Source organism: Uranotaenia lowii, chromosome 2 (assembly GCF_029784155.1).
Source record: "Uranotaenia lowii strain MFRU-FL chromosome 2, ASM2978415v1, whole genome shotgun sequence".
NCBI lineage: Eukaryota > Metazoa > Arthropoda > Insecta > Diptera > Culicidae > Uranotaenia > Uranotaenia lowii.
Genome location: NC_073692.1, coordinates 239815060 through 239837543, shown reverse-complemented (window position 1 = coordinate 239837543; position 22484 = coordinate 239815060). Strand labels below are relative to the sequence as shown.

Sequence of the window (22484 nt, the reverse complement as noted above, 5' to 3'; positions counted from 1 at the left end):
AAATTATTTTAAGATTTTTGGATTGTTGATTTTAATCTAGTCTTAAGATTTATGTTTTGTTTTGGTGATTTATGCTAAGTTTTGTTATTTGTGGATTTGATATTAATTGTTTTTGCTCATCAATACCCACTTAAAGTTAACTTTTTAGACTTAGCACTTAATTTTAATTAAAGCAGAGAATTTAACTCATTTTCAATGGAAAATTCTCTTAGAAAGCTCTCTTTACCATCATAATTATTCGACTTTATAAAGTTGGTTACGATTATCGGGTAGAAATTCCAGCTATGACACAGATCTACCTATATTTGTGTACTACAACGCTTAATGCTCCCAAAACACCGTTTGCCGATCGGGAAAAATCGTGCCACCTACGAGTGCAGTTAGCAAGTTCATTTCTTGCCATCGCCTCGTATTACTCCAGCTATGACCATTACCACAGGTAGTCAACAAAGGTAGTACGTTATCACCAAAACACGCATCGCGGAAACCTAAAACGACACCGAACCGGATTAGAGCTGATATGCGTCTCCGCCGAAGGGATGAGGCCTCCCCGTCGCGGAAGCACGCAACATTCGCTGCTCAACATCTCCACGAGTCACTGCAGCATGAGAACCTCGACAACGTAGGAGAAATCTGGAAGCAGATCAGTGGAGACAGATGTTACTCGACATGCTCCTCAGTAAAAGGAGGTCAACGTTTGGACAACGCAAACCACACTACCGATCAAGTCCATTTCGGCGATTTCTCGCCAACTTTCGTCTGAGTGTCAATATGTGCACTGTTGTACACTCAACGACCACGAATTGCGACAACAATGCCACCATAGGCCTATTTGAAGGCTTGCCGTTAGTAAGATCGAGAGAAACTTACCGTGCTAAAGCGCGCTTGCACGCCGTTACTGGATCGTGACAAACCAGACACCTACCGTTACAGCCCACAGGCTCTCCCGTTTGCCAGAGCGAGAGAAACTGGTCGTATTATGCCGCGCGCTGATACGCCGTTGCCAGAACGAGACAAACTGTGCAAAACAGCTATGAACAACCAGCGAAACTACCATCCTGTTGACAATATCCGTTAGCCGATCGTGAAAAATCGAGCGCAGCTGGTGAGCATACCGTACTAGTGTCATCGTACCCAATCATGTCATTTTAGTCCCAAATTAATGTCGTTTCGTCAATATGTTACAGTGTAATCTGAGGATCGCCATGAAATCACCGATCAAAAGTAACGCGAATTGGGAGCGCGGTAAAACTCCTCTTCTGGGCTCATGGCGAGGTTGGTTGGTAATGCTTCCTTACTCAGCACACTGTAACTATTTTAACCATCACCAAAACAGTCTGATTTTAATTCGTTCAATGTTAGCAATAAGTTGAACGTTTTTTCTGTTAATTTATTTTAATTTGTTAGATCTAAGCCTTTTGTTTTTAACGGTTTGTGATCTGATGTTAATATACCATTGTCACGTGAATTAGACTTAGAGATAAAACGCACATAGGGACCTGTTTTTTGCCAAACCTGGTTGGCGTATAGTTATGTTTTGTTGTGGAATGTTAGGATAATATAACATGTGAGATCTGGCGGGCTATAGGCCTGCGTTATTTGTGATTTGTGGTGCACGTTGTTGTCCGTGCGGAGGTCTGCTCCATCTTTGTTGCCTTGTGCGTCTCTAGTCAGCTTCCTGTGATATAAGAAGCTTTTTATAAATTTTTCATGAGCTCCTAGCCGTCGCTCATGAAAAATTTTTCCGTGACAATGGGGTTGTGTAGCATTTGAGTTTGTTTAACGTATTTGTTGCTATATTATTATCTGCGTGTACCTGTCATCATCATCATTTGAGTAAAATTTACTATTTGTGCTAAAACATTCTCTGCGTGTATCTGTCATCATCGTCATCGTCATTGAAGACAAACATAAACAAAATTAGTGTGAAGCAAACGTGAAAAGAGCAAGCTAACCGAAATCGAAAAGTCGCCATTGCGTTCGGCTTAATTACCGCGAGTTTGCTGCTGATTCCACCATCTCGTTGGAGGTACACCCGCGAGGTGCCCTGGAGAACGAGACGCTGCTGATTCCAAGACCGTTACGGGAGGAACGAAAAAGAAGTCGATTAACCAGGTCAGTAAATTCCTACACAACATCCTCGAGCGGGCAAATCAAGACAAAATGCTCTCCATAAACAGTTCCGTATGAGGCTTCGTGCAGAATTCCGGGAAGGCTAGGGAGCGGAAGGATCCGAGATCGGCAACTAAACGGAACAAGGCAAGAAAGTTCCGTTTCCACGGGTGAGTCTGATTGGATTTTTGATAGTAAACAATCGAACTGAAGACTCCTTTTATAGAGAGCGGACATCGGAAGAAATAACTTCCGATCACTATTGGCTGCAAGGAACATTTCCCAGATCCCCAAATTGGGTGAGTGCGGATGGACTGAGGAACAGAAACGGAGATTACTGACTGGTTTATTTATTTAAGGGCTTTTATTGGGAGCTGAAAACCGACGCTGCCTGGAGTCTGTCTTTTCCGGAGCCGAAAGTTGTTTCGTCCGGGAGCCGGAGTCGTGTTTCTTCTGGAAGTTGGTCGATCAGCTGCTGTCAGTGGTGCCCAAGTCTGCTTCGGTCATCGGATGACATTGAGGTTGCTGTAAAGGAAAAGTAAATAAGAAAAGAAACATGTAAGTACTAGCGCTAGTCAGAAGAAAGAAGAAGCTGCAGCGAAGTAAGAAGAAGAAATAAGAAGCAGGTAAGCAAGAAGAAGAAGCAGCAGTAAAGGAAAAAGAAGAGCAAGAGCGAAATAGAAGAAGAAGAAGCAGAGTAGAAGCAGAATGGAAGAAGAAGAGTAGAAGCAGAATGGAAGAAGAACGGTAGAAGCAGAATGGAAGAAGAAGAAGGAGAGGATGATGATGAGCGGGAGAAGAAGAAGTAGATCGAAAGAAAGTATGCGGTCTGAAAATTAAGAAAACAATGATTGGAAATAGAAATAAGCAACAAATTTGTTTTGGTTTTGTTTTGTGGCGTAGTTTTATGTATGTTTTGGTGATTTGTGTTTCCTCCCCCATTGCTAGCCGGGAGAGAAGCAAAAGAACTTCAACAAGCTTCCCGAATCACTTCCGCTTAAGCTACAGTCTCTGGAACTGGAAACAACTTGGTGCTGGATATGAAATCACCAGTATTTTGCGCTCCGTCCAACCGCTCCAAATGGCTAATCCAAGCTAAACGGGAAATAAAAAAAGAGCAATGAAAAATAAGCGTTTTTTCGCGATTTTTATTCTGTTATCATGAAAACACATCAATGGCGGCTTTTTCTTACCCATATCGATATTCCTACTATGGATTACGGGTTTTGTATTCCGTGAAGAGTGGATTTAACACCAGTTGATAAACCGTCCTCCCTAAGCGAACAATTTGATAACAAAAATTGAAGAGGAAACACTGATTTGCAACATATTTTCACTAAAACAATAACGCACACGACGACGGGAAAAACTAAAATGGCAGTAATCGCGACTTTGTTTCGTTTCGTTCATGCTTCGCAAAAAAAATACCGTTTAGATTTCGAGCAATCGAGCAGGTGGATGGAAATCGAACCGAAAACGGACCGATTTCTAACCGCTAGAATTCGAGTGCCGCCATCTCTGTTTTGCAATCGGCCCGATTGAGCAAACGTTCCTGACAGGGATGCCATGACGTTACACGGAGAAAAAAGACGACAGTTGTTCCAATCATTTCAGCTTTTTATACCAATAATCGAAATGCAGTTGATTTTTTCGCATTCAACTACTTATATAATAGATTCAACTACAAACTTCTAATTGTACTTACGCAATCAACTATCAATATAATGCATTCAACTGTATGATTTATTTTATGCATTCAACTATAAATACAATAGATTCAACTACAAACTGCTGATTGACCTTATGCAATCAACTATGAATATAATAGATTCAATTGTAATGGTATAATTGATTCAATTGTAATGGTATAATTGATTCAACTGTAGATATGATAGATTCAACTACAATTGTATGATTGATTTTAGGCATTCAACTATAAATATAATAGATTCAACTGTAGTGGTATAATTGATTCAACTGTAAATATGATAAATGCAACTGTAGTGGTATAATTGATTCAATTGTAAGTATGATAGATTCAACTTCAAATGTATAATTGATTCTAAGAATTGAACCGTAGATATAGTAAATGAAACTATATTGTTATGATAGTTATGATATACACAATTTTTCTTGCCGCCATTTTCGCTCTTGCCGTCGTCGCGTCGTGTGTCCATGTTTGTTTGTACGAGGTTAAAATCAAACCGTGCAATGATTACGGTGATAATTGTGACCGGCTCGAGCCCGGGGCCAAGAAAAGCGAACGCTACATAAGAATCGACAATCAGGGTCGATATGATATCACCCAAAATATCGAACATTTGCGAAAAGTGATCAAAACCTTCGGAGGAGGAACGGGTTTTGCTGCTGCTCGGTTTCAAAGCTAAGAAACTCAATTCTACCTGCGGAAACCACTCCATGGGTGGGTGAATCGCGGTAGGATAAATGATAGCAAGCGCTGTAAAATTCAAACCAAACAGTGGCCCCTGAAAAATGACCGAAAACTGCTGACGAAAGCGAACAATAAAATGCTTAATTGTATCCGGCTGGTAAGTTTAATAATGCTATAATTTCAATTAATTTTAAAACCCAGATATTTCTCTAAGATCTTTAATCTATTTGATCATGGGAACCAAAATGTTATTAATAAATGTTACTTGTAACTATCAATAAACAAAAAATCATTCTTGCTGCTTTCAGATCCGGGTCCGGCCCAGGCACCATATGACACGTCATCGTCTGACTTCCAAATTAAACAACCAACTGTTAGCGGTTGCGGATTATTGCTCGTTCCATCAGTTAGCACTACCATTGGAACGTCCAGCTGCAATCTGTTGAACCCGATTGTCATCTCGAAGTTCGATTTGATTCAGGATGTGGTAAAAACTTTGCTCCAAAAACGTTCCGAGCTTGATTCGTTGCATGAATTAAAAAAGAAAATGCGGACAAGTTTGTTATATTAGCCATAGAGCATAGCATTGAGTCACTAAAACAGTTTTTGATGGTGCATAAAAGCGGAAAAGTTTAAACAGGTACTGCTTAATAACGTTTATTTTTATTTATAATAATTAGAGGCTTAAGTTTGTTTAAACATAAAAATGGAAAATTAGTTTAAAAATATATAATGTTCATATTCTTTTGCTCGCTTTTATTTCGGAACCTAGAATAAAGGTTCTGAGTCATCTGAAATAATTAAGACCTCCGAAACTACCTTTTTCCTAATTGTATATATGAATTAAATCAAATGAAATTAACTTTTAATTCTATAATACACTATAATTGAAACAACTATAAATATAATTGAATCAACTGTTTTTGTATAGTTGAATTAACTATATATATAATAGAATCAATCATACGATTATAGTTGAAACTATCATATTTATGGTTGAATGAAGAAATTCAATCATGCATATGTAGTTGAATCTATGATATTTATAGTTGAGTGCACAAAATCAATCATATCAATAAAGTTGAATCTATTATATGTATTTTTAAACACAAAAAAACAAACCGATAGTCTATTGTATATATAGTTGAAAGTTTGATATTTATAGTTAGCCGAGAATCAATCAGAAATATGATTAAATGTAAGTGGATTATTGTTAAAAATACTATACTTTTTTCTCCGTGTAGTTGAAATTCCTGGACTCCGGCCTGGATGATGCACATCAGCGTTGGCAAATTCCCTTTGACGGAAAAGAGTAGTAGGACCACTAGAAAGATTAGTAGGAATTCTACTAGCCGCCTACTAGCCGTCCCATTGTTTTCTAGTGGAAAATGGCCCAACCGATACAGTAGAAATTAATTTTACCGATTCAAAATGACAGCTAACGCACACAAACGCATGCTTGGTTTGTTTACATTTTGTGTGAATGTATTAGTGCATACGAAAAAATCGCTTGTATGTGTGTGTGTGTCAGCTCTAAAACGGAATTTTGGGGAGGTCTTATACCGGGATGAAAAAAAAATCTTATCAATTTTATGTTTAAATTTATTTGAATAATAAAAACGCTCCTCCGGAAGCGGCATCCGTACCGGAGCTTATTATTTAATTTTGCATGCCTGGCCTCATGGGACCACGAATAAACTGCTGCTGTTGATTTCGATGCTGCTACGAGCTTCAACTATCCGGCGGGTCCTGGCTTCGGCGATGCTCGTTGCTGGAGTTGGAAACTGAGCTGAAATCCCGTTCGCTGCGATCCCGTTCCCTCTCCAAGGCCAGTGACTCGCGCTCCGTGTCCGCCTGCTTCTGGAGTTGAAGCTCGTACTTGACGGCCACTGCTGCAGCTGATTTTGGTGCCGCATTTCTCAAAAAGGCCATAGGCTAGTCCGTCTCGATCCTAAAACAATGAAAAAATAAATTATTAATCGAAACTGGCATTAATATTGAAAGAACTTACCATTTTTCGATGTGGCACATCCAATTAGCTGCAGGTATGGTGACAAAATGGCCGTTGAAAAATTTTTTCAGGCCCTCTTGGACAGGAGGAGGATTTTTCTATTTTGTATAATATGCATCTAATGTATCTGTATATGTGCAATCGGTACAATCAGCTGATTTGACTTATGCACGTTGAGATTTTAGACCTCAATTTTTTACATCGAACGCAACCCTACACGCGAAATTTTCGGCTCAACAATGATCCGCATTGATTGGGTTGTCGCTTTGCCTCTACCTTGGGCCGAAATCTCGCTCTCCCGATGGTAACCGGTTAGGAAGGTGGAACTGCCACCTACCTCCGCACTGCTGCTGCAGGATTGGATGCACCGTCGAGGGGAACCAGCACTGTATCAATTTAAAAAGGATCTATTTTTGTGGTAATATCATAAACTTTTATTAATTCAAGGATATCGAATAAAATTTTTAAAAAATAGTTTTTGTTTCTTCTTCTTCTTTGAAATCCAATAAATAACCACCCTTATTCTTGTTTACGGCGTATCTGACTTTCGTTCGAACGGATACTTTCGAACGAATTCGAAAAAGCTATTCTTGTTTTCGATCGAATGCGATACTTTCGAGATTAGTGTTACCATATGAATTTCGAAATTTTGAGGCAGCCCTGCGTATGAAAATGACATTTTTCGCCAGCCAATTCCATGTAAACAACCGTTCTTGTTGTGGTGATTTTGTGAAATTTCGCCTTCCAGAACGGGGAACGGTAGGGAATCAGCAGATTATGGCCCAGGAATCGACATTTTCAACAAACGGAACCGGCTCATCCAATAAAAACCATCAACACCAGCAGCAGCAGCAGCAGTTAAAACCGATCGACCTGGGGGCTAGTTTGGGAGTTTGCAAGATGTTAGGGCATCCGCAGCAATCGCGAGCAAAGTGAAAATGCTCACGAGTTTAATCACTTCCATACCGCACCGGGGGTTAGTATGAAGGCAACCCCCTGGCAACTTGACAGTTCTGGCGAGTTTCGTGTGCCTGATTAAAATTCGCAGATGTCGCATGTGTACCGCTTGTACATACTTTTCGAGCCATGCGTATGGAAAGGGCACATAATCAAAATTATTATTCTCATTCAATATTCTACCTATTTATTTATTGTATCGGAACAGTTTTCCATAAACTGAGAAATTTTCTGCTGCTTTTGAAAGTTTTGTTATACTAAAATTTTCATATGTATCGCAGTTTATGAAAATCACTCGATGATGGTTGTGGTTTGTTTTGTTTTACATTTATTGTGTACGATCGTCATCAATAGTTTCGGTTGAAGGGGTTCTTTTCAAAAAATTCTGCCGTTTATTAGTGAATTATTTTGATCAGTACTGAAGTTTTAAACCTTATAAAGGACACACAGATTTACGTCTGTGTGCCGTTTGCTTCGACTGAACTTCTGAAAACAGATTCACTCTACGTATAACTGAGCTAATTTTCAATTCTTAACATTTTTTTTCATTTGTTGAATCGATTAAAAGAAACCATATTTCCATATGCGCCCTTCCGACATGTTAAGTCGCTTGATTTTCGATTTGACAGAACCAGAGAACCAGAAAAAACTGGCACACGCAATTTGTATGGAAACGTCAAGTTGTCAGGGGGTTGTATGAAGGTGAGCAAAATAGGGCCGATGCCGTCGGGACCGACGAAATCACCAAATTTGCTCACTAGAAAGGGGCGAGAGCAAACATGCACTGAAAAAAATTCTACCGTTTTGAGCAGAATTAAACAAACGATGTCGCAGCGTGTAGATGTTTGCTTGATATTAAATATCATTAAATATCATTAAATTTTATTTTAAGAAAAAACTGTATCAGATTAAAATTGTGGCTGGTTTTTTTTGGAATTATCAGTTAAATTTGCAATTTCGTTACATTTTTTCGGGTTTTTCCAAGAATTGAACGAGAAAGTGTACATGCTGGTTCTGATGGTGAGTTATTTATTTTGTATTTTATACTGTTTTGGAATTTTTTCTATCTATGAATTTTGATAACATTTTTTTCCTTTCTCACTCAATTTCAGATAAACAAACTTGAAGCATCGTAATTTGTGACCAAAAATGGTCACTCGGAGTTTCTCGGAGTAATAATAATCGAGACCAGTGCGCTGTGCAGGATTTTTGTATCCAACCGGCCAATATGGGTGGCATTCCAGTACTGTCCCTACCGATTCGGCTTTCGAAACGAGGTCTCTCAATAAGTTTGCAACTAATGGGACCCAGTTTTTCGGAGCAGCAACTATTTCAATCAGCACGTTGGATAGAAAAAGAAGTTGAAGATTTTTTAGACAAGTATGATTTTAATATAAATATAATAAACAAATAAAGTTGAATTTTAGTTGAATTGTTTAGTTTGTTGAATTTTGTTTTTCGGGTGTGTTAGGGTGTGTTTCGGGGGTGTTAAGAAATAAAAGTGCCCGGCGTTTTGAAAGCAAAATCGAGCTTAATTCGAAAATATATTCTTATCTGAACTTATTCTTATCTGAATTTATTTTATTCAATCAAGTCGTCTTACAATGCAATAAGTTTTTAATCACAATCCAGCAAACGGGTGACACGGAATTGGAAACACCGTAAGGGAAACTCAACGCTTTACCGAAAGGATCAATGTTGAATCGGTCGCCGAAAACAACCACCACCGGTTGAAAGCGGTGTCCTATAGATATGATGACGAGGCCAAGCGAAGCAAACATCCTGCTCGGAAGTTCTTGCTGCATCCGTCATCGGACCCGATTACTGGTGTTCAAAGTTGCTTGGCCTTGCTGCTGCTGTACGGCATGTTCAACCAGGATGTAGACTTTGACGTCACGATACGGATAGCAGCAATCCCGTCAAATAACTGCCAACACCCCCAGGCCCTTTTAAGACCAACATTCATTAAAATTTCAGCAAAAAACTGACGACTCCGAAAATTTACTCGGTACGTATTAATTTAAGATTAAGATTTTCTTCAAAAGTTTTCTCAGTGCAATGCCAAATTTAAAAATAATTATGCTACCGCCCGGTGCGCAAAAGAGTGAGTATCCCAAAACCGGTCCGCTGAAATGAGCAAAACCGGGCCGCGTATACTCACTTATTGGTGCGTTTGCTCTTAAGCGAGTCGAACTACATGAACCGTCATCAGGATAAACCATCACCGGTGTTTCCGCGAGGCTGTTTCCAAGATTATCAAAGGCTGAAGGCCAGATCCATCAATGAATTGGTTTGCTTTGGGAAGCTGTTATGGATGCCAATCGATGGAGTGGTGCTGTTAGAACAGCTGCTTCGTCGAGTGAAAAAAGAAAAATCAAAAAACCAAAGCAATCTTAAGACAGTTTCAGTGCAAATAATGTAAATAAACTTTAGGATGATTATTAATTTTTTTGAAATCAAACAATTGTCTTTTGATATCTCTTTGTCTTAATATTTGATTTACTTCAATGATAAAACAATTCTTTTTAACCTATCTCAAAATTCCCATTCCTCCAAAAGCCAACAGTTCGCAGTTTCAGACTCACATTTGAAAACCTGTAGAGAAATCGATCGAAAACCGGAATTCTACGTTTTGTTTTTATTTTTGAATAAAAAAGTTATTCGCCTTAATTTCGTGGTTTAAACTCACAATAATTACGTTATTATGAACACCCCAATCGGAAATAAATTCCATTAGTTGCTTTAAACCAGTGGTTTTCAAAGTGGTCCCTACCGCCCCCTTGGGGGCGTTGAGAGCTTTCAGGGGGGCGTTGAGCTCAATGTTGAAATTTGGGGGGCGTTGGAAGCGCTCAGGGGGTCGGTGAGGTCGTAATTCACATTTTCACAAATCACAAAACAACGTACATAGATTTGATTTAACAACGAGTAAGTTCGATGCAAAAAATAAAATTAGGGTACAAAACTAGACATCAGGTTGAAGACCTAAATATCTATGATTTAACAGAGCTGCAAGCAAATTTATGTTCCAATATCTCATTAATTATTTTTAAATCTAACTAAAATATTATTTTTCTAATTGTCACTGATTATGTTTACGCTGTTCATGTTGATCTTGTTTTTAAAATTATTTTGGGTTACACTAAAACAAGAATAATTTTAGATGACAATGCTTGATAATCTTTAAGCTGCATTGTCTAAAAAAACTGCTAAACGAAAAATAACTTCGAAAAAACTGTATAAAAAGGCGTCATCTGTGATTTAGTGTTGAATTTTTTTTTAAAAGAAAATTTAAAAGAATTATTTTTGATTAGAGATTTTTTATTTTAAGTTCTTATTTGTTCATATCTATTTCAATCGATTCTAAAAATCAATTGGGCCATTTGCCATAGATAAACTTTTAATCTGTTCGGTTATCACTTATTGGAATCTTATTTAAGCTGTAAGACCCGTGAATTCTGCATAACAATGAACAGGATTAAAATTCAGATTAAGATCAAGAAGTAATACTATTCTTACGTTATTTTACCGGCTTGACAGTATTTAATTTGTATTCAATAAGGCAATTCAGTCTTCAACACTAATGCAAATAATGATGAATAGAAAATTTTGATTACCAAAATTTGAGATAGGTATATGATTTGATATCAAAACAAACTAATTAACCAGTTTTAGTAAGTGTCCTGGAAACTTTACATAGAATTAAGTGTTTGCTGGAGGTTTGAAGCAATATGAGGCTCTTGGATCCAAAATGGTATAAGTGCCTAAAAGCTTATTTCGAATAAACACGCATTTAAGTTGTTATATTTGGTCCTTTCCCAAGCAACCAGAATTCCCTTAAAAAGGTTCCATAGAAGCTTAATCAGCTCTAGTTTGTGTCTGAAGGGAATGCTAATCAGCCCAAAATTTAAGTTCTTAAAGCTACTTTCAAGTTCGTTTAGGTGGCTGTAGAGAACGCTATTCAGCTTCTAAGAGAATGGCAAGAAATTTCTACGTGCCGAAAAAAAAAATCCGATTGACAGTTTGCTCTGACAACCAGATGTCAGATTGCTAGGTTGCCGGTCTATCATGGTCTATCTCATTGATTTTAATTATATATTGTTTTGATTACAAAAGCTGCTTACACGCCTAGGGAATTGAACCGCTGCTCTCTAGATTGTAATGAAACTCACCAGCCTCTCGACCAATCCAGCAATAGTTCATTGCCATTGTAATAATTAGTATTTAAACTCAATATCATTTGAGATGAAGGAATAGGTTGGTCAATAGTTTGTTCCTTATGTCGTTTGAAGGACTTTTTCAGTACACAATATGAATAATAACAATAATTCGCATCATCAAAAATTTATTCGAATATCTTAACATTTATAAGAAAAATTCGAAAAAATCTTTAATTCCATTTGTAAATATCAGTACAGATATAAACAAAACAAATACCATGACATGAAATTGACAGACATTTTTGACATGTCGCTTAGAAATCCCATATAAGTTCTTTAAAACACCTTCAAGTATCTTAATGGTGCGTTTTAGGATGTTACGCGAACGTTATCGACCTTCTTGAAAGACATTTTTGACATGTCGCTTAGAATTCCCATATAGGTTCTTCAAAACACCTTCAAGTATCTTAATGGTACGTTTTAGAATGTTACGCGAACGTTATCGACCTTCTTGAAAGTAGTTCCATTAAATGCGCTTAGAAGTTCCGTTATCGATAGTTTATCCTTTCAAAGGGCGATAGAAGTTCCTGAGTAACTTTTACGCGACAAGAGTCACCTGAAGTTCCCGTTAAACATTTTTTCAGCCAAATGTGAACTTCGGAGTTCGGAGTTAAGTAAAAACGCGACTTTTGGTTGCTTGGGTTTCCATAATTTTTTCAAAAAATAGCATTTTTATATCGGACAAAATAGTATGTAAATAAAATTCTCAAAATCTGAAAAGTCATGAAGAAAAATAGTTTGAAATATAAAGAATCGTTTGACATTATTAAATCAAAATTGACTATTTTTACACTTATAATATCCCCTATTCCTTTGGCTCTGAGAGCCTCATATAAATTTGAATGAGTTTTGAGATTAGCCTTACTACAACATCAAGCCAAAAGCTAATGGTTTTTCAACGATCCAGATTTTCATTTTTTAATAGATTTATTGAAAATTTGCCCAGGGGGGCATTGAGCTCGGAAATTTTGCAAAAGGGGGCGGTGAGTGAAAAAAGTTTGAAAACCACTGCTTTAAACGTTCATGATTCGCAGTATCAGACTCGCGTTTGTCGGCCCATAGAAGAAATACGTTCGAACGAAAACGGGAATGCAAATTTTCGTTCGTACGAACGATGTTCGAAAGATCGAACTGTTCCCATTCGTTCGAACGAAAACAAGAATACGAAATTGCAAAACTTTCGAACGAATGTCATTCGATCGAAAACGAGAATAAGGGTGAACATTTATGCAAATAGAAACCAATCTATTTTTGTACTTTCATTTTGAAATATTACTTTTTTGTCTCAATTCGGATTTATTTTATTTTAGAACCAAAATTATTGTTATTTTGACAGTTATTATGGATCATTTTTAAAAAGGGGCTATTTTATTTTCGATCAAACGATAATTTTAAATCGAATCGATGTTTTTTGTCAGTGTTATCAAAAATATATTTGTGCTTTTTCCCAACCAAAATTTTTATTATTTTTGGCCGAAATCTTATTATTTTTAAAATATATTTTTCTGCGTGTAGTACACGAACTTTTAAGCTTATAGACACGCCTCGAGTTATAACAAAAAAGTTATGACGGTTTATAAATACCCTAAAATTATTAGTATCATCTCATCGAAAGTATTAAATAAAATTACATCGTGTTATTTCAGAGAACGATTGATACCGTTGATGAATTAGAAGCATGTTTATGGAAGAGGGGACTTGATCCTTTATAGTACACTTGATCCGTTATTAACTTACTGTTTTTCGCACAGCTCAGGGCAGGGGCGGTCCTAGAGCTGGCTCTTGGGGGGGGTGATTTTCCAAATTTTCAAAAATCAGTCAATAACGTAAATATATTGCGAAAAAACGTTCATTTGGAGAGGATGGGGGAAGAGGGGGGGAGGGGGGGGTTTGTGTGCAGGTTCAAATGAGACTTTAATATTTGCTGCACACCAGACCCGTGCGATGGACACGTCCATGGGTAGGGTATTTCGAATTTAAAATTTTGTTAGAAATTATAAAATACCAAAAAAGGACAATAAATAAGCAAATTGATTTCTAAAACCATATTGAAACCCATAATCATCACACAAACTCGAAAAAAAGATACTGATACAAATCAAAATAAATCAGAATCAAAATTTCAAATCAATTTTATTTCCGGTTAGTCATTAATAATTCATTCGAAATGTTGATACTTATTCTGAACAAAAAAAAAAAACAAGCAAGTATTTTCATGCGGAATGCGAATTAAAAATTGGAATAAAGCCAGAATTTGAAGCTTCGGGCATAACAATCAGTGCACAGAAGAAGAATAGATCAAATATAACACCAGATTTGATAAGAAATTAAACTCGAATTCTTACAAAAAATCAGATCAGGTCAGAATATTTAATTGATAATAATGTAAATTATATCAACCATATTAATTTACATTTCTTTTCTTCAATTTCAATTTTAGTTTCGGTAGAAAAATTCCTCTGTAATGTCATTTGAAACACTGTTCAATCACAATTTGAAATATGAATTATCGATGAAGAAATTATATTCATTTTGAACTTCAGAGAATTTATTCGAAATAAGTAGATGATTAATTTAAAAATGAAAATAATTAATTCTATCAAGTTATCAAGTTTATAACTTTATGTATTTAAAATTCAACAACAATTCATCATCACTGACGAAGTACAATTCGGGAAATGGAAGAGTTCATGAATGATCAAACACGAAACTGATCCCTTTTATTTATTTATTTATTCATTTATTCATTTGTTTTTTTTTTTTATCCATGAGGAATGAATTGATTACATGTGATTAAAATGCTTCTTATAAAATTCTACTTTCTCATTTTCAACATCCATACATTTCTAACTTTCTATTTGACAAGAATTTTCATAATGTTGAAATGTTCTCAGTTATGTTCTTTTAATTTTCATCGTTAAGGTCGATAGATAAAATTATCAAACAAAATCACGGTGATTAACTCAGCAATTTAAATATAACATGAAGATGAAAAAGATTAGATATTAACATTTGAAAATGATTTTTCTAATAAAAACGTCTTTCCAAAATAATGCAAGAGATAGCATTTTGGTGTCTATGTTTTAATGATTGATTTAGTAGAACTCGTACTTCAACTAGATTTTGTTTATCACCTCTCGTTTTGGTGATATGGAGTTTATATAGAGTTTTAAAAAGAATCAGTTTTGAGTGAAATCAATCATTGGTAACTGATGAACTTACAAGTTAACATGAAAAAAAAATGATTCTGAACTTGTTTATCATATTTTATTCAATTAAGAAATACTACTTTCATGATGATGAATGATCTTAAAAAAATCTAGGGTTTTTATTATTTCTAAAACACAAAAATTTCTGACATTATTTTAGTCAATAAGTTAATAAGTTTTAAAAAACAAATATTTTTTTTTATTGAAAAATTTACTGAAGTCTGAAAAACGATTTGGTTTCTGCTTTGAGAAATATCTTAAATCCTATGTAGTCATTACTTCTTTAAACATTCGTTAAAAGTCTATTATTTTACAAAATTGGGAACAGTAAATAAACCGAAAACTTAATTAAAAAAAATGTCACAGAAGTCAACATTACTTGCGTTCTTGCGGAAAGAAATGTGATATGAACCCTTATTTCGAATTTTTATTGTAATGTTTAAAAGTTTTGTCAGAAAAGTGCAGAATTTTCTTGAATAATGTTTAACCTATTTGAAAATAATTTAGGGCACCAACATAAATTAAAATTAGCTCTTAAATTCTTCACTGCGAACAATTGTCGACAAAAAGATAATTTTCGTCATTTGTACATTGAGCAGTTTAAAAATTATCAATTCAAGAACTCTTTCAAGAACCTTCCGATATAAATGTAATTTTACAAATGAAAAAATACACACATGTGAAAAAATCTCAAGTTATCTACAATATTTTAATATCACCGTAAAACTCTCACCAAAATTTTAGTGATTCTCGTTTTCCAACAATACCTTTTGAAATCCAAACATTTATTTGAGAATGTGTTAACAATTACTATGAATTTAAAACTGAATGTTTTATTATTTTTCAGAAGTATATTGCTGAATCGTGATTCGAAAAAACTAATTAATATAAACTCTTGTTTCGATTCTTCAATTTCTAAATATAAATGTAATTCTAAAACAAAATCAATAAACTCAAATTCTTAGGTATGCAACTTTCGGAACTTTATTTTTATTTGTTTTCTCTTAAATTGCAAGCATTCATAGATTTTAAAATTTATTGTAACTGAATCGAAAGATACAGTTACACATTTGAAACGAATGATTTAGTAAAAAAGTGAAAAAAGTATTTTTGCTTCATGCATTCAATATTTTCAAACATAATGTATAATTTAAAATGAAAAAAAAAAAATAACAAAGGGTTCATTTCTTATAGCTTTTATTATTTTTGAATTAAAAGTCCTTGTTCTCGAGAAAATAGTCGAGTTATGACGGGATATTATCATCACTGGTTTTATCTCATCTGGGAAAAATTAATACATAGGCAAGTTTTTGGAGCATTTGTTTTAAAACCTGTTTTTGGAGGTATATTCCTGAACTCAATTTTTATCAGGTTTTGATCATCACCTCTAATTTAAGAAGTAGTATTTTTGGTATTTTTAGTAAATTGAATAGATATGATTGTATAAAAATTTATAAAAGATTCATATACGGTCAGCAATTTCGAATTAAAAACTGTAGGTGCCATAACAAAAGTAATTTGGTGAAAATTGGTCTACGGGATTGCAAGTTACAGCGATTTTAGTTTGGCGGACCGATTTTTTTCCAATTTTAAGAATTTAAGAAATTAATAAATTCTTTTATTTAAAAATCACCCCCACGGAGTGGAAAATTTTGAAAATTCCATAGAACATCCACTAGGAAATGATCGAACTTTTCCAGCGTTTGCGAGTATTTTGTAACGGTTTTTTGCCGCTTGGGGGGGGGTGATCACCCCGATCACCCCCCCCCCCCCCATAGGACCGCGCCTGGCTCAGGGAATTTAACGAGAGGAAAAGCAAATGATTTTTCGGCTAGAACAGGTAGAACAAAAAACGCGTCTGACTTGCACAACGTGTAAAATTTGAGGGTTTTCGCCTCAGGAGAAGAATCAAAACGTTTTCTCCTCAGGGCGCCGGCTAGCTCTTAAAGGTTGCCAAGGACAAATAGTATTGTTTTCAAATAATATTACAAAAGCAAAATTTATCATGTTCATTTAAAACATTGCGTTAACAATTTTTTTATTTTGCCTAATCGGCTCATGGTCGAGAGATCATATAGTTGTGAGAAAGCAAATTTATGATTTTTGACTTACATTCAATTTCCGCACTGCTTCTCTCGATGGATTGTACGTCCTTGCTAATTCTTCCAATCCCTCGGCGAGTGCTCCCGTCATCTTTGGACCAATGTTCACGTTCGCCATCGAGAAATGCGCCTCCAGTAGCTGGCTGACACACCAAAAATAATATATTCAAAGATACCGAGCTTTTGAAATTTTGCATATAAATGCCAACGGACAATCTTTTAACAAACCTTTACACCATCTACTGACAGAAAAGGTCAACATTTCTCAATATTTGAATTTTTCACTTGTGCCCCTCGTTCCGGGGGGTTTAAAATGCACTCTAATATGCCTTTGTTCAATTTTGTTATACATTTGCAAAATGCACTCTGACATACTTTCATCAATTTTTGAAGAAAAGCTATGCCACTGACTCAATTTAATTGAGAACCTCACTCGTTTTTGCGCATTCAGATTCCTCAATACAAAAAATCTTTAATTAAAACAGATAACTAATATTGCATATCTCGTTGAGCCTAATCATTGATTCCGAATTCCGCGGAACAGTGCTGAGGATACTGTGATTAAGGGTTTTGATGACGTGGCCAAGTATTAATGTTGATTGGGATCCTGATTTATTATATATTACAGATTTTTTCCCAAGGTTTTAATTTAATTTAGTTTAATTTATTCAAATGCTGATAAATTTTATCTAGTTTTATTAAAATGTTCAAATCAAAATCTTAAATTTGCAAAGCTTTCCAGTTTAAGTTTAAACAATTAGTAGCCACTTGAACACGCAGAAAAAAGATTTTTTATTTCAAAGGAAAGTGCCGCAAAAACAAAGGATTTTTTCCTTTGATTTTGGGATAAATAAAAATTCCATTGGTTCAAGGACATTTTCCTTTGTTTCAAAGAATTTTTCTTTTGAAAAATCTTTGAGTCAAAATCTTAATGCTTTGAAACAAAAAACAGTTTCATTTGATGCAAAGTTGTTTTCGTTTGCTACAATGTAATTTAGATTTAGATTTAAAAGGATTGGTTCATTGAAATATTTTCCTTTTATTCCAATTGGAAACAATATTTTCTGTTGTTCAGAAGTTCCAATTAGGAATTTTGAACAATAAAAAGAAACAATTTACATCTTAAATTCATTTTTATTACAAACTTAACACAAACACTGGTTCACTATAATGGAATTAACCGGTCCTAAATTTTGGCCTGAGGGCATTCTTCTTGGACCGCTCAATAAACTTCCGGAAGCAACTCCGGTCATCCAACTGGTGATTGCCGCTGAAGATCGGCCCGAAGATAATCAGACCGCTGGATTTTGGGCGGAATCAGCCGTGGTCCTGTAACAATGCAAAAGTTTATATAAAATCTTAAATATTCACTTTTTGACTAATGGATTAACACGCACTTACCATGGTATGCATTCCTCATCCTGAATCCTCCTAAATAGCTATCTCTGATTCACTAGTTTGGATTGTGTTAAAAATCCGGCGAAACTTAATTCAAAATTCGGTACTTGCTCAATCCGAATTATCTTCTAAGTTTGAAGTTTTAACTTAAAGAAATTATTCCTTTCTGTTGAAAACATTTTTCTTTGGTTGAAAGAAAATTTACTTTGTTTTAAAAGACATATGCAATTGAAAAAATGTCTTTTGAATCAAAGAATTTGTTTAAAATCAAATTCCAAAATTATTCGGTTCAAAAAATTTATTCTTTCTTTCAAAAATTATTCATTTGAATCAGAACGAGAATTCATTGATTCAAAGAAAACAGGAGTTTGATTAAAAAAACTGAGTGTTTTGAATCAAAGTCAGTTTTGTTTTGTTTCAAAATCCAAGTTTTCTCTGCGTGAAAGCATGTGATAAATATGATAATTGAGAAATTTAAAACTTTTAAAATTATTTCAATAACTGTTGTTTTTTCAGCAATTTCAATAACAAAAAAGCAAAAAGTAGTGTTTTCTAACTCTCATAATTAGATGTGAAAAAAAAAATTCAAACCTATCCATGTACACATCCGGGGTAGGGTTTGCCAAATTTCCACGCTTGTCCACGGGGGGGGGGGGGGGGGGGGGGAGAGGAAGAGGTTTAAAATCTCATTTTTCTGTTCAAGCTGTATCTGAATAGCTCAAGGAAAAAAAGCTTTGAATAGCGATTGAACCCAAGCAACCAAAAGTCACATATTTACTTAAATGAAGGCATTGAAAGTTACATATTGGCTGACAAAGAGAATCAACTGCCCAATTCCCTTTAGTGAACTTTATGTACTCAATAATGAACTTGAAAGTTGCAAAAGTGATTAATATGAACGTTGTTTGTGACTTGTTTTGCCCAATTCCCATTAGTGAACTATATGTACTCATTAACGAACTTGAAAGCTGCAAAAGTGATCTATACGTACGTTATACGGGACTTAAGTCACATAAAGGGCACAAAAGTGCTCGAAACGGGATTTGGTAAGTCACATAAAAGGCACAAAAGTGCTCAAACGGGTATTGATAAGTCACAAAAAGTGCATTGATGTGCTTTCAAAATCAAATCACCTCTTCGAGTTTTAGTTTCAGTTAGAACAACATCTAGGCGTGGTCTCGTGGTAGCGTGTTCGATTCTCACCACGAAGGTCGGGGTTCGATCCCCAAGCCGGGCAAGTTTTTTTCAATGAGTAATTTTGTACTTGAGTGACCTTTCTGATGCGATATATGTAGGAAATGTAGGAAAGAAGCAATTGAGCAATTTGTCGAGTTTGAAATCCGGCGCGTGGCATCATGGCAGCACCGGTACAGAACACAGTAAATAATCAAGAGAAGGTGCTATGAACCGAAGCCAACGGTTCAGTTGAGATAGAGAGAGATTTTTTGCTCATTTTGCGATTTTTCGGAAGCTGAATTAAGAGGCCGCTGGAAGCTGAATAGAAGATCATTAAGACTTGTTTTGGAACTTGAAAGTATCAATAAGAACTTAAATTTTGAGCTGCATAGAACGTATTTCATATCAATGATGGGGCTGAGTAAGCGTGTTTGTACCCGTTTTATGGGACTTTTGGTTGCTTGGGAAGACTCTAATACCGAAAAACCGTGCTAATTCTGGAGAGCCAAGACCACGCCGAGAAAGATCTCAGTGTGTTTGTCGTGCAAATGAACCCTCAAACTGCTAGTTATTTCCGACCGTGTAATATAAATAGTTTTTTTTTCCTTAGCGTGTTTTACTAAATAGTTGCATTTCTGCCGCAGCATTTGATGGTGGCGCTTTTTGATTTTGTCCGTCCATTTTCGCTAGAGTTCCGAATCTTGTAATGGATAATTTTTGGACACACCCCGGTGGCTCACGGAAAAAAACGACTGCTTTTCGCTGTCGCAGACTCCTTCGTCTTGTTCGCTTCCAATTCCTGTCACCAGATGTCACCACTGATGATGTTTGACGATTCGGGTTGCAAAATTCCGTGATTCGGCGATTGACACCGATTCCCGGATGATTTCCCGGCTGCTCTCGATTTGGCGTCACTTCAGCTGATCGGTGCACCGCACCCCGTAGTCGCAAAACCTCCTGGATGAGCAACACAATAGCAATTCGATCGTGCCCACCGTCTTTCAGCTCCAAAATCACGTTAGCAAACGCGATGAACCGGACGTCCTTCGAGTTGTCGAATATTCGGGATGTGTGAATCCGAATCGTTATCCGCCTTCCGTGCTGTGACGAGCTCAAGCTAGATGAAAAGAAGAAACAAGAACAAGGACCGAGGGACCCGAAACAAGAACCAAGATTCAAGAATGCAAGAATCAAGATCCGAATCAAGTAACAAGAACCCTAAGGTCAATTTTCCATTAGAAGATGTCCGGATAATTTGGCTCTTCCACTCACCCTTTTCAGAGGGGTTCTTTTATGGTCTGATGGTCTGGTCCGGTTTCTTGTTTAGCGTGGCTTTCCGTTTGGTTTAGCGTGTGCGCTGACGGAGCCGTAATATAAGATTAGTTTCTCTTCTTTCCACGTTTTTCACGAAATTAACTCACCAAATTTGCTGCTTCTGCTGTGTTGCCGTTCTAGAAGACCGTGGCCGTATTTCCCAACGGTGATTTTCTTTAGCGTGTGCACAAAGTTGCTGCTGGTGCTTTTTGCTTTTTCTGAAAAGCGTGTGCGCTGACGGAGCCGTAAGAAAAGGGTTAGTTTTTTCTCCTTGCTTGATTTTCCAAATCTTACTCACCAAGTTGCTGCTGGTGATGTTTTGCCGTTCCAAAAACCGTGGCCGTGTTTCCCAACGACAGGGGCAAACAAATTTAGCAGCAGCTTACTTTTTTGCTGTTCTTACAGCTTGCACAACTGAGCACACTTTGAACGGAAGTCTAGTTGGTGGTTTACGTTTGACGTTTTCTAGCTTGAGTGTCAAATTTTCTTGGCGATTTGACGATGACAGGGTGGGTCTTCGTTAGGATTGCTTATCTCATATTTGGTACACGGAGAAAATAACTCGACAAATTCTTGATGTTTGATTGTTTGCAATTTGTTTGAACATGATTTTGGTTCCGAATTGGTTTAGGTGATTAAATAAACCAAGTTTAAATATAATTGTTACACAGCACTGCCACAACAGAAAATTTTTTTCATGAGACGGTGTAAGGCGGCTCATGAAAAAAATTACAACTTTCTTTGAAATTGGTCGGAGCTATTATTGATCAGAAGGCTTGAGCTAAACTCAAAATACTTATTAACTAACTTAGTTGCGTGGCCCTATAGGCACACCAGAAGTAGTGCACATAGTACAAGACGAAGATACTTATTCTAACCAAAAGTAACACCAGCGAATTCTGGCAAATGGTGATCAAAGTTGCGTCACCAAGATGTGACAAAGTCACCGACCAATATTTCAAACTTGCTTCTCTCAACGAATTTCTGCTGCAGCAAACACGCAGAAACGATCAAAAATCTTTACTAAGCAAAAGGATTCAGATCGAACAATGATAACGAAACTAAACGATACTATGTACAAGTATTTACAGAAAAACGTGATGGTTTTATTTACAGGTTCGTGGTGATTCGCAGAGTTCCAGGTAAAGGAGGATTTAGTCTCCTAAATCAGAAAGAGCCCAGAGTAGAGGTTTTACCGCGCCTCCAATTCGCGTTCCTTTTGAATTTTCTTACTGACCCCCGAAAATTTCTACGAATGTTTGTATTTGGATTTTTTTTTTTTTTTGATAATAAGAGTTATTAGTATGAGAAAGTAGCTTCAAATCCTCTACGTAGTGCAAATACAAAGAGATTGTGATGGTTGTCGCTTTCTGTGTGCACGGTTTATCTCGTCCGGCGAACGGTTTCTTCTTCTTCAGTACTTCTTTCTATTCGTCATCGGTTTGTAGTCTACATGGCTATGTGTCAGTTTGTCACGATCTGAGAACGGTTAAGTGTTGTTGCTCTTGATTTCTTGTTCTGTCAAGCTTGGTTCTTTCCTGTGTCAATGATGGTTGTGGTACTTATTAACATTTTCTGGTGGCGAGGTAGTTGCGG

The 22484-nt window shown here is 36.2% G+C and overlaps 3 long non-coding RNA genes across 3 annotated transcripts; 2 read left to right on the top strand and 1 right to left on the bottom strand.

Moving 5' to 3' along the window:
* Positions 1–1642: 1642 nt before the first annotated feature.
* LOC129745228 (uncharacterized) lies at positions 1643–3284 on the top strand. The gene is made up of 3 exons (XR_008737104.1): positions 1643–2282; positions 2339–2411; positions 2472–3284. It is a non-coding gene; the product is annotated as an uncharacterized LOC129745228 (long non-coding RNA).
* A 5127-nt stretch (positions 3285–8411) lies between these two features.
* LOC129750021 (uncharacterized) lies at positions 8412–8904 on the top strand. Its single transcript, XR_008738259.1, has 2 exons — positions 8412–8492; positions 8585–8904. It is a non-coding gene; the product is annotated as an uncharacterized LOC129750021 (long non-coding RNA).
* Positions 8905–19063: 10159 nt separating this feature from the next.
* LOC129747414 (uncharacterized) lies at positions 19064–22171 on the bottom strand. The gene is made up of 4 exons (XR_008737505.1): positions 21187–22171; positions 20996–21122; positions 20847–20931; positions 19064–20792 (listed from the first exon to the last, which is right to left on the bottom strand). It is a non-coding gene; the product is annotated as an uncharacterized LOC129747414 (long non-coding RNA).
* Positions 22172–22484: the final 313 nt, after the last annotated feature.